Source organism: Urocitellus parryii, chromosome 3 (assembly GCF_045843805.1).
Source record: "Urocitellus parryii isolate mUroPar1 chromosome 3, mUroPar1.hap1, whole genome shotgun sequence".
Classification (NCBI taxonomy): domain Eukaryota; kingdom Metazoa; phylum Chordata; class Mammalia; order Rodentia; family Sciuridae; genus Urocitellus; species Urocitellus parryii.
This window is the reverse complement of record NC_135533.1, coordinates 51,577,802-51,589,944: the sequence shown is the minus strand read 5'-3', so window position 1 is coordinate 51,589,944 and position 12,143 is coordinate 51,577,802. Positions and strand designations below refer to the sequence as shown.

The 12,143-nt window shown below is 37.2% G+C and overlaps 1 pseudogene across 1 annotated transcript; it reads left to right on the top strand.

The window, feature by feature from the left end:
• Window positions 1–3,175: 3,175 nt before the first annotated feature.
• Window positions 3,176–11,216, top strand: LOC113198847 (large ribosomal subunit protein eL22-like; annotated as a pseudogene). Its single transcript, XR_013343390.1, has 4 exons — window positions 3,176–3,194; window positions 6,441–6,478; window positions 10,709–11,014; window positions 11,105–11,216. The product of XR_013343390.1 is annotated as a large ribosomal subunit protein eL22-like (transcript).
• The last annotated feature ends 927 nt before the right edge of the window (window positions 11,217–12,143 follow it).

Genomic DNA, 12,143 nt, shown 5'->3' with positions numbered 1-12,143 from the left:
GCCTGTTTTGATACCAGTACCATGCTGTTTTTGTGACTATTGCTCTGTAATATAGTTTGAAATCTGGTATCGCTATACCGCCTGATTCACACTTCCTGCTTAGAATTGCTTTTGCTATTCTGGGTCTTTTATTTTTCCATATGAATTTCATGATTGCTTTATCTATTTCTACAAGAAATGCCGTTGGGATTTTGATTGGCATTGCATTAAACCTATAGAGAACTTTTGGTAATATTGCCATTTTGATTGATGTTAGTTCTGCCTATCCATGAACAGGGTATATTTTTCCATCTTCTAAGATCTTCTTCTACTTCTCTCTTTAGGGTTCTGTAGTTTTCATTGTATAAATCTTTCACCTCTTTTGTTAGGTTGATTCCCAAGTATTTTATTTTATTTTTTTTTTGAGGATATTGTGAATGGAGTGTTTTTCCTCATTTCCCTTTCAGAAGTTTTGTCGCTGATATACATAAATGCCTTTGATTTATGCTTGTTGATTTTATATCCTGCCACTTTGCTGAATTCATTTATTAGTTCTAGTAGTTTTTTTGTAGACCCTTTTGGGTCTTCTAGGTATAGAATCATGTCATCCGCAAATAGTGATAATTTAAGTTCTTCTTTTCCTATTTTTATGCCTTTAATTTCTTTCGTCTTAATGCTTTATTCTTCAAGCAACACAATTTCAACTAAGTCATTTGGGACCCTTCTACAGAAGCCTGAGCCTACCTAAGTCACCCACTCATGCTGGTCTCCTCTTCTCAGCCCTCTCCTCCTAAACAAGTTTTGCTTGAAGCTGTGACTGTCTGCTTTTCTCACTGTAAGTCAAGCAAATGTAAACTTTTCAATCCTATCCAGCCCTGTGTTGCAGATCCAGGTGATTAAAAGTGTGTTTTCCAAACTGGGGGTCTCCAGATTCAAGGGCAAATACTAGGATGTTTGTTCCTTTTAACTGTCACTAAAGATATTTCCATTTGTAGTACTTGAGTTATCCTGGGAGAATTAGGATGGACTCTCTCTCAGAGGTTACTACCTATGGAATTCCAAGGAAGATTTCTAGCTTGTTCTTCTTTAAGGTGTAAAGCCAATTTATTATTCCTAAGACAGACAAGTGGGAAAATTTGTTCAGGTAAATTAATGTTTACTACTACACAGACTTTGCTAGTTATTCACTTCCTTTCTCATTTCTTCTCTTCCTCCCATTCACCTACCTTTTGCTTATGATTTTGTTTTCTTAAATGTCTCTGCTTCTTCCTCTAAACAAACAAAAAAACATTATAATTAAACATCCTCCAATACAAAAATTTCACTCCAGGCATTATTTTCCTCCATTTCACATCAGTATAAAAATTGGGCAAGAGAGAGAAAAGGAGTCAGAACAGAGTAGGAGTATAATAAATGCTGTCACAAAGCTTGCAACCGGTTAGAAGATACATGGTACTGATAAACTTTTGCCCAACAAGACATTCCTGTAGTGCTTGGGTGCTCAGAGAGGTCCCTACTCCCCTCCTGCACCCTGCTCTACAGAGAGGGCATTTCTCAGTTCCCCACAGATGTGTGGGGTGAGCATGCTGATTTTATAATGCTAGAAAAGAGCCCAGAGTTCAGCTTTAATTACTCATTCAGGGAATAGTGTTGCTGCTTTTTTGCAGGATGTAGTCCCTGCTGCCCTATCTACCGGCCAATACAATCCAGATTGCACCCTGGAAAGAGAGAAAATTGCTTCTCTTCAATGACAGCATGATTGATAGTCCAGTGTTATACCTTTCTAGCCTCGGATCAGAATTCACCTGTGTGAGAAAGAATGAATAGGAGTCCCATGTGACCATAAAACAACAGCTCAGAAAAGTAGCAAGAATCTCTTTCTGATTTGAGTGTCTTGCTTAGCCTTGTTTTGTTGCATGGCATCTCAGTGTACCTGCATAATCCATATATTCATAAATTTTAATAGCTAAGAAGCTTCTTGTTGTCTTTTTAAATTCAGTCTTTTTTTTTGTTTTTTGTTTTTTAATATATATATTTTTTTTTAGTTCTCGGCGGACACAACATCTTTGTTGGTATGTGGTGCTGAGGATCGAACCAGGGCCGCACGCAAGCCAGGCGAGCGCGCTACCGCTTGAGCCACATCCCCAGCCCCAAAATTCAGTTCTTTAGCAGTTTTCAAAGCTTTTATTTTTCCATATTTTTATTGACGCATTATAATTATATATAAAATGGGATTCATTATCACATATTCTCTCTCTCTTTCTCTCTCTCTCTCTCTCTCTCTCTCTCTCACACACACACACACACACTCTGACAATATAATTTGATCAGAATTGTTCTGCAGTATCTCCCCTTTCCTTCCCCTCTTACCTCCCCCAATCCCTTTTCTCTATTTTTCATGAGATCTTCCTCACACCTTTCTTCCCCCTTTTTTCTTTCTATCTTGCACATATGAGAGAAAACATATGACCTTTGGCTTTCTGAGTTTGACTTATCTCACTTAACATAATTTTATCAAATGCCAACATTTTCCTGCAAATGACATAATCTTATTTTCTTTATGGCTGAATAAAACTCCTTTGTGTATGTATATCACATTGCCTTTATTCATTCATCCGTTGACCAACACCTTGGCTGATTTCATAATTTGGCTACTGTGAATTGTGCAGCTATAACCATGAGTATTTATGTATTGATATAGTATGATGACCTTAACAATTTAGGATAAACACGGACGGGTTGTATATCTGGGTTATGTGGTGGTTCCATACCTAACATTTTTAAGAACCTCCATACTCTCCATACTGATTTCTATAGTGGCTGTACTAATTTACAATCCCACCAACAATGTAAAAGGGTTCCTTTTCTCCCATGTTCTCTCTCGTATTTATCATTGTTTGTATTTATTTATTTATTTGTTTGCTTTTGGTACCAGGAATTGACAGGGGCTCTTAACCACTGAGTCACATCTCCAGCCTTCTTTTTTTTTTTTTTTTTTTGAGACAGGGTCTTGCTAAATTGCTGAAGCTGTCTTTGAACTTGCAATCCTCCTGACTCAGCCTCTCAAGCCACTGTGATTACTGGGTGTCTAGAACTTTCAGAGACCGACTGAATGAGCCTAAAATGAGATCTAAAGCATCAACAAAAACATGATGACCAGTTCAAAGTGGTGTTGGCCTAAATTTGAGTGGTCCCCAAAAAGAACTTCTGGTGAGGTAAGAGAATTCCAGAAGACAGACAGACACACACACACACACACACACACACACACACAGAAAACTATATGAGGATTTGGAGTTATGCTGCCACAAACCAAGGAATTACCAGAGGTTAGTAGAAAGATCTGAGCCAAATCCTTTCCCAGCATCTTTAAAGGGAACATGTCTTTGCTAATATCTGTCTCAGACTTCTGGCCTCCAGAACAGTAAGAAAATAAAGTTACATTATGTAGGCCACTCAGTTTGTAGCAATTTGTTATGGCATCTGTTGCAAATTAACATACTTTCCTATGATAAAGAAGAAAAGGTGAACTAAGGTAACTTTATTCAGAAGAAAGTTGAGGGTTATATAGCCTAAATCTCAGTTTTCCTGGGCAATGTGTTCTCCTCCACACACTTGACAATGGTGCCAACCTCCTCCATCAGTGTGGTAGGACAGATAAAGTGGAAAGTGAAGAGAGGATAGAGGTTCCCATGCCTTCTCTTTCCATCTTCCTCCCACATACTCCTTCCTGCTATTTCAAACTTTCCCCTTTCTTCTCCCAGTCCAAGAATGTTCAAGACTGCAACTTAAGGTTGAGAATGGTTGAAGAGGAAGAATTTAGAAACTATGAGGCAGGATTCACTTTGGCATCTGAATTTCTCTATTTTGCCCTTATTTCTTTGTTGCCATTCTAACCAGATCAGAACTCAAGGAAACTCATTCTCCAGTTCAGAAAAACCCAAGCCTCTTAAGCTGAGGGGCCAGCTGCCATTGCCTGTTGGAATTGCTTAGCATCTCTTTGGGCCAGCTGGTGTGTTTCTCTTGTCTTCTCTCACGTGGGGCGCTTCCCATACTCAAATATGTGAGCCATGACCTCTAAAAGAGTCTGATGTTGTTTTACAGACTGACACCTTTATACACTTACTCTGCTTTTACCATTCATCTCCATAGATTGATATATTCATTATTGCCCAAAGCTCACAGACATCTCTATTCTTTCCAAAACCTCCACCAATCACTCCACAAGCAACTTTAATTTCTTTATTGAGATCAGAGTGATAAAGGAAAGGGAAGTAGATGCATGTATATAAACTCCATATTTTAAACTATCATGCTAAATGAAATAAGTCAGACATGAAAAGACAACTATTATATGATCCCACTTACATGTGGCACCGACCTAGTCATCAGGACAGAAAGTAGAATAGAGCTTACTAAGGGCTGAGGGGAGGAGAATTGGGGAGTCATTGCTTAAAGGGTACAGAATTTCTGTTAAGGATGACAAAAAAGTTCTGAATACAAATGGTAGTGATGGCTATAAAACACTGTAAACATACTTAATGCACAGAATTGTACCCTTAAAAATAGTTAAAATTTCACCACACTTATAAAGAAAAATCCAGAGATAAAAAAAAAAAAAAATCAGCATTCTTTGCTACTGATCCAACGTAACTACTGTTTTTTCTGGACAATTATGTTAGATCTGATTTTTTTACTGGTTGTTGGAGCATTCCTTCTTTTCTCAAGAGGAAGAAGAATTCTAGTCTTAGGCCCAATTTCCTCTAATAGTGCCAATAATACCCAAAGAATTTGACTCTGTTCAGAGCCAGTCTTTTCAATTCTTTCCCTAGAGAAAGTTAGACACACGGTGAGGAAGGGGTATTGACAATAGTGTTTGGAGGGGACTGGTGCCTCAGAGCACTCGCTGCTGCCCTGATTCTCCCAGATCTGTGTCTTCTTTTTCCTCTCTGCGTGCTGATTCCCCTTTCAGTCGCACTGATCAGGCTCGTGGTGGACTGTGGAGATAAAGGGAGTTTGGGTTGCTGTCCCACAAAATGCAGAGCACTGGGTGTATTCCATGGAGCTACGAGATCTGCCAAGCTAAGCGCCTGACGCAGGTGAAGGAACTGAGGTTCAGCAGCTCTGGTGAGCTTTCTCCCAAGCACTGTTTGGTTGGAGCAGTTATGATTCACATTCAGTTATGAGGAATATAAAAAAAAAAAAACTAAGAGAAAGAATTCAAAGGACCAGGATACTAAAGAGAAACCAGTGTAACTAGGTAGAAATAGCATAGCCATGAAAGTTCTAAACCGAAGAATGGGACAAGAAAAGAAAAAAGTAAAAATAGGTTTTCTCTCAACATTAATGATGGGTATTTTTCAGGAATTGGAGTGGTGAGAGAAAGAAAGAAAGAGAGAGGGAAATGTCCGAGGAAGGCTCAGATTATCGATTTCAGTTTGGAACTTCAGAGCAAAGAGCTAGTTCTATCTAGAATTGAGAAGTGAACCTGAGGACCAGTGAGGAGGAATTAGGTGAACTGAGAACTAGGGTGCAGGGGATGCCAGCTGGACTGGTAACAAAACCTTGGACAATTGGTCATTCAAAGCCTGTTATTGTGTTTAATGGTAATAAGCCAGAGATAGTAATAAGACTTTTTTATAATTACCTGTCTTTACATACCTTGTTCTCTAGGTACTACAAGGCTTCTGTCAGGCTGAACAGGTGTTGTTTGGGGGACTTTGTGGATGTAATAAAGATGAATAGGTATAGCTTGGTATTCCTGGTACAAAGAGGTAGAATTGTTATCTGCAGGAAGTGAGTTTTCTTTCCCATGTCCTTTGGTCTTGCTAAGTAGTGAAAAGTTACCCAGGCTGGATGGAGTACTGGGTTTTCCTACTCCTGTAAGGCTTTTTACAAACTTGTTTTCAGTGAAGGCTAGAGAAAACAAAACTAGTCCCTTCTCCTTCTAACCTAGGACCAGATCAAGTCTCCACGACCTTCAGGAAGAATACAGGCAAAAACCGCAGAGCATTAGTTAATTCATACTTGTCATTTATTTTGCTTTCAAAAATACAAAATTTGGTAGATTTCAAAGGGAGAAAGATAGCCATCCAATTATCTGCTAGGCAGGTAATTTTAGGTCTGAGAAGAAATTTCACATGATAGGTTAATGAGCCTGGCAATGAGGAGGGCCAACTGAAGAAGCAGAGACACAAAAATGACAGAACCCCACTATCCCACTCCTCGGTCTATACCCAAAGGACTTAAAATCATCATATTATAGTAACACAGCCACATCAATGTTTATAGAAGCTCAATTCACAATACCTAAACTAGACATCCTTTGATAGATGAATGGATAAAGAAAATGTGATATATATATATATATATATATATATACACACACACACACATACACATACACACACACAATGGAATATTATTCAGCATTAAAAAGAATAAAATTTTGGCATTTGCAGGTAAATGGATGGCGCTGGAGAATATCATGCTAAGTGAAGTAAGCCAATCCCAAAAAACCAAAGGCCAAATGTTCTCTATGATAAGTGGATGCTGATCCATAATGGGGAGGGACATGAGAAAAATGGAGAAACTTTGATGGGGCAAAGGGGAGGGAGTGATGAGAAGGGGGCATGGGGGCAGGAAAGATGGTAAAAAGAGATGGACATCATCATCCTAGGTACATGTATGAAAACACAAGTGGTGTGACACTACTTTGTATACAACCAGAGACATGAAAAATTGTGCTCTATATGTATACTATGAATTGAAATGCATTCTGCTGTCATGTATAGCTAATTTAAATAAATAAATAAATAGAAATGACAGAAGTCCAGAGTTAGGGTAAGGAGAATGGTCTGGGAATCTCCTAGACTATACTACTGAACTCAGTCAATAGATAATAATATTTGTCACTGGTGCATAGTACTAGTTATAATAATAATAATATCAAACACTTACATAGAATGTTCTTATTTATGTTAACTTATATAATGCAACAACCCCAAGAGATAGTTATATTGTCATTTCCATTTTATAGATGTGGGCAAATAAAGCACAGAGAATTTTAAAATGTAACCTTAAGATGTAAGCTGTAAGAAGTCAAGGATTTTAGTTTTTTAATTCAGTGCTATTGTTCTAGTACCCAGCACATGTTCAATAATTATTTGTTGAATTAACCATTAACGGATCCAAGATCATGCAGATGGCATGGCAGGGCTGGAATAGGAACTGAGGCTCGATGGTTCTAGGAATCCCACTGCTAATTACTTAGATGCTGTTTTAGGAGATGAACTTTTTGTCTCTCAACCTGCTTGCCAAACTCGTCACCCTCCAAGCTGGCTGTCTACTTTCTAACTCTAGAATAATGAGTCAAGATTACTCTAATACCAAGAAAAAGACATTATAAGAAAGGGAAACTGCAGACCAATATCTCTAATGAAGGTAAATGCCAACATCCTCAACAAAATATTAGCAAATTAAATCCACACTGTATAAAGATAATTATACAACATGACTGCATTAGTCAAGTTTTCATCACCGTGACCAAAATACCTGACAAGAACAATTTAGGGGAGGAAAAGTTTGTTTGGGGCTTACAGTTTCAGAGGTTCAGTCCATGTTTGGCCAACTCCATTGCTCTGGGCCCAAGGTGAGGCAGAACACCATGGTGGAAGGGCATGGTGGAGGAAAGCTGCTCAACTCATGGCAGCCAAGAAAGAGAGGGAGGGAGAGAGAGAGAGAGAGAGAGAGAGAGAGAGAGAGAGAGAGAGAGAGAGAACAAGCTTATGAGGAGCCAGAAAGTTGAGTGTATGAGGAACCAGAGACAACATATAATCCCCAAGGGCATGTCCCCAGTGACTCACTTCCTGCAGCTGCTACCAGGTCAGGGTCTTCTGGGAAACTGAGGCAGCACAAAAACACCCCCCTTCAAATCCCAATTCTTGCAATCAAGACAGAAAGATTTCATATATGTCATTCATAATAACAGGCATGAGTTTACTGAAGGAATAGGAAAAGGTAAAGAGGTCACTCTCAAGAAGAGAATGGGTCCTGTCAGAGAGGAGAGGGACAGTGTGCCTTTCCTGTCTTATTAGGGATCCCAGTGAAGTTTCCAGAGAGTCCCAATCCGGTCTACCTCTTGACTTTTTACTGACGTCAAGATGACATCAAACTTTTAAGACCCCTGCCATGACAACTCTAGATTACTGTGGCCCATGCTAACTGGTTCTAATTGGATTTTAACCATAAATTCTTACAGATTTTATGGTTAGGAGGAATTATCCTTTATCTCCCTGAGTTTCAGGATCTGGTCTGTGAAAGAGATCACAAAAGTCTTCCCCTTCAGGGTAACTTGAGTTCCTTGTATTGACATTATTTGGGGCCTGCATTTCTCCTGCAGATAACAGGCAGTTTGCTGAAGAATGTGACATATCCTGTCCACTTAAGCCAGTGGTAAATTGCTTCTTGGAAAAGAAAGCATGTGGGGATCAACACAGTGGGCCCATTTTATAGAATTATTCCCTTAACCTTGTGTTCCCACCACTTGCATCTGTCTGTCCCCTGTCATAGCTCTGCCCCACCTGCCTACAGTTATCACCCAGTAGTACATTCAAATTATTAATCCACCAAATGGATTAATCTAATTACAATGTTATAGCTCTCATACTTGACTAAAAGCCCTATCTCTGAACCTTGCTGTATTGGGGACCATACTTTCCAAACATGAGCTTTTAGGAGGACATTTCTAGATCTGAACCATAAGAATGAGTAGAATTTATTTGAGGTATGAAAAGCTGGTAAAACATTTAAAAATCAATTACTTTAACCCACCACATCAACAAACTAAAGAAAAATAAATCATATAATCATACTGATTGATGTAGAAAAAGCATTTAACCAAATGCAATACTCACTCATAGTAAAAACTCAGCAAACTAGGGAGAGGGAACTATGAAAGGGGACTTTCTTGAATTGGTAAAGAACATGTGCAAAAAACCTACAACTCAGTTTCAACACTGTAACAAAGAGACCACTCTGGTGAGAGATATTGACAATGAGGGAGGATATGTATGAGAACATATATATAAGAAATCTTTTTTCTTTCATCTCAATTTTGCTGTGAATTCAAAACTGCTTTAAAAAATAAAGCCCGCAGGAGGATTTCAAGTTCAAAGCCAGTCTCAGCAACTTAGCAGGGCCCTAAGCAACTCAGTGAGATCCTCTCTCTAAAAATAAATAAATAAATAAATAGATAGATAGATAAATAAATAAATAAAGCCCATTTAAAATATATTGCCTTGAATAGGGAGACTTTATATTGTAAAGATATCAGTTCTCCCTCAATTAATTTGTAATAAAAATTAACTTGTCAAGATGATACTAATGCTCAACTGAAAAATAAATTAAAGCAAGACAGGTAAGAAAAACTCTAAACAAAGAGTAGCTCTTCCAGCTATTAAAATTGTAAGTTTGAAAGGAGAGTAGTCAGTCACATGGAAATAAATAATAGAGCAGAATGAAATTTCTAGAAGATTAAAAAATAAATAACCCTATAGCTAGCATGACTTAATGGTAGAAACTGGACATATTCCTATGATTAAGAATAAGGCAAGGATGTTCTGCTCCTATTTAATATCATACTGGAAGTCTTAGCTAGTGCAATAAGATGAAAGACATGTTTATCTATGTGTGAAATTAAAAAAAATCAAACAGACAACCAAAGCCTCCTGAAAAAAAAAATTTGTGTATGTGGTAATGGAGAATGAATCAAAGGCCTCACACATATTAGGAAAGCACTCTACCTCTGAGCTATATTCCCAACCCAATTAATAAGAAAGTATAGCAAGATCTTGGGATACAAGTTTAATATGCTTAGGTCAATTTTATAGAATTATGTCAGCAGTACACTATTAGAGTTTAAAAAAATTTTAAAATACTATTTAACAAAATTAAGAACCCCCCAAAGTGGAGTTTTTAAGTATAAAACCAACAAAAAATATGTAGAGGGTCTATATGGGGAAAAGTACAAAACTCTGATGAAAGAAATCAAAGAAGAGCTAAATGAATGAAGAGATAGTCTGTTTTCATGGATTGGAAAACTTTATATTGTAAAAATGTCTATTCTTCCCAACTTGATCTAAAGATTCAATAACTTTCCAATCAAAATCCCAGAAAGCTATTTCGTATAGATTACCATACTGATTCTAAAATTTATATTCAAAAGTCATAAACTAGCCAACATAATAATGAAGGAGAAGAATAAAAGTGGAGGATTCACTTCCTAAACTTTAACATGTATTAAAAAGCTACCGAATCAAGATAGCACTATATTGATGAAAGAATAGGCACAGAGATCAATGCAACAGAACAAGGAGTCCAGAAATAGACCCAGACAAATACAGTTAATTATTCTTGATCAAGGAGCAAAAGCAATTCAATGGGAAGATGTGAGTCTTTTCAACAAATGTTCAACAATTGGAACATATGCAAAAAAAAAAAAAAATCTAGACGCATTTAACAAAAATTAACTCAAAATGAATCATAAGCCCAAATGTAAAATGCATAACTACAAAACGTCTAGGAAAGAACATGGAAGAAAATCTATATGACTTTAGGTTTGGTGAAAAGTTTTAGACACAAACTAAAAGCATGACCAATGGAAAAAAAATAGTAAATAAGGCTTTGTTAAAAATTAAAAATTTCACCCTTTCTCCCTCCACTACCACAGTGGCACCCATGAAAAAGCTTGTGGCAAAGGGGGGCCAAAAAATAAACAGATTCTGAAGTTCGCCCTTGATTGCACCTACCCTGTAGAAGATGGAATCATGAACACTACCAATTTTGAGCAGTTTCTCCAACAGAGAATCAAAATGAATGGAAAAGCTGGGAATCTTGGTAGAGGGGTTGTGACCATAAGAAGGAGCAAGAGCAAGATCACTGAAACATCTGAGGTGACTTTTTCCAAAAGGTATTTGAAATATCTCACCAGAAAGTATTTGAAGAAACTTTGAAATCATGAAAAAACAATATATAGGTCTCTATTGTTATAGAAATAGATACATTGTCCATGTGATGTGGTTAAATAAAAAAGCATTTTACAGAGAAAAAAAAGTATTTGAAGAAGAATAATTTATCTACATGACTGGTTGTGTATAGTTGCTAACAGCAAAGAGAGTTATAAATTACATTACTTCCAGATTAACCAGGATGAAAAGGAGGAGGAAAATGAGGAATAAAACTCTTTTATCTGGAATATTTTGTATGAGTTCTTGAATAAAAATTAAAATTTTCACAAGGTGGCACACACCTGTAATTCTAGTGGCTGGGAAGCTGAAGCAAGAGGATTGCAAGTTCAAAGCCAGTCTCAGCAACTTAGTGAGGCCCTAAGTAACTTAGCAAGACCCCATCTCAAAATAAAATATAAAAAGGACTGGGGATGTGGCTCAGCTGTTAAGCACTACTGGGTTTAATCCCTGGTACCAAATTTTTTTTTTAAATTTTGTGCTCTGCATCAGACAATGTTAGGAAAATCAAAAGACAAACCACAGACTTAGAGAAAATATTTGCAACCAGGTATAATGGCACATTCCTGTAATCCCAGCAACTAAGGCAGGAGGATCATATTTTCAAGGCCAACTTCAGCAATTTAGCAAGACCCACAGCAATTTAGTAAGACACTCAGCAACTTAATGAGACTTTCAGCAATTTAGTAAGATCTCATCTCCAAATAAGAAATAAAAAGTGTTGGGGATAAAGAAAATATTTGAAACATATAAGATAAAGGACTTATATCCAAAATATATAAAGGACTCCTAAAACTTAACAATAAGAAAACAAACAATCCAATTAAAAAGTGGCCCAAGTCTGGAGATGTAACTCAGTGGTAGAGCACTTACCTAGCATATTTAAGGCCCTGGGTTCACTCTGTATTTAAAGTGGGGATGTGGTTAGACACTTCACCAAAATATAGGTACAGATGGCAAATAAGTATATAAGAAAATGCTCAACATCATTTAATATTAAGAAATGCCAAATTAAAGTGAGATTCCTTTGTACATCCATTAAAATGACTAAAAAATATTTTTAAATAAGAATTGCTGGCAAGGACACAAAGGAATAAGGGCTATAATCCACTGTTGTTAGGAATGCAAAATAGTACAATA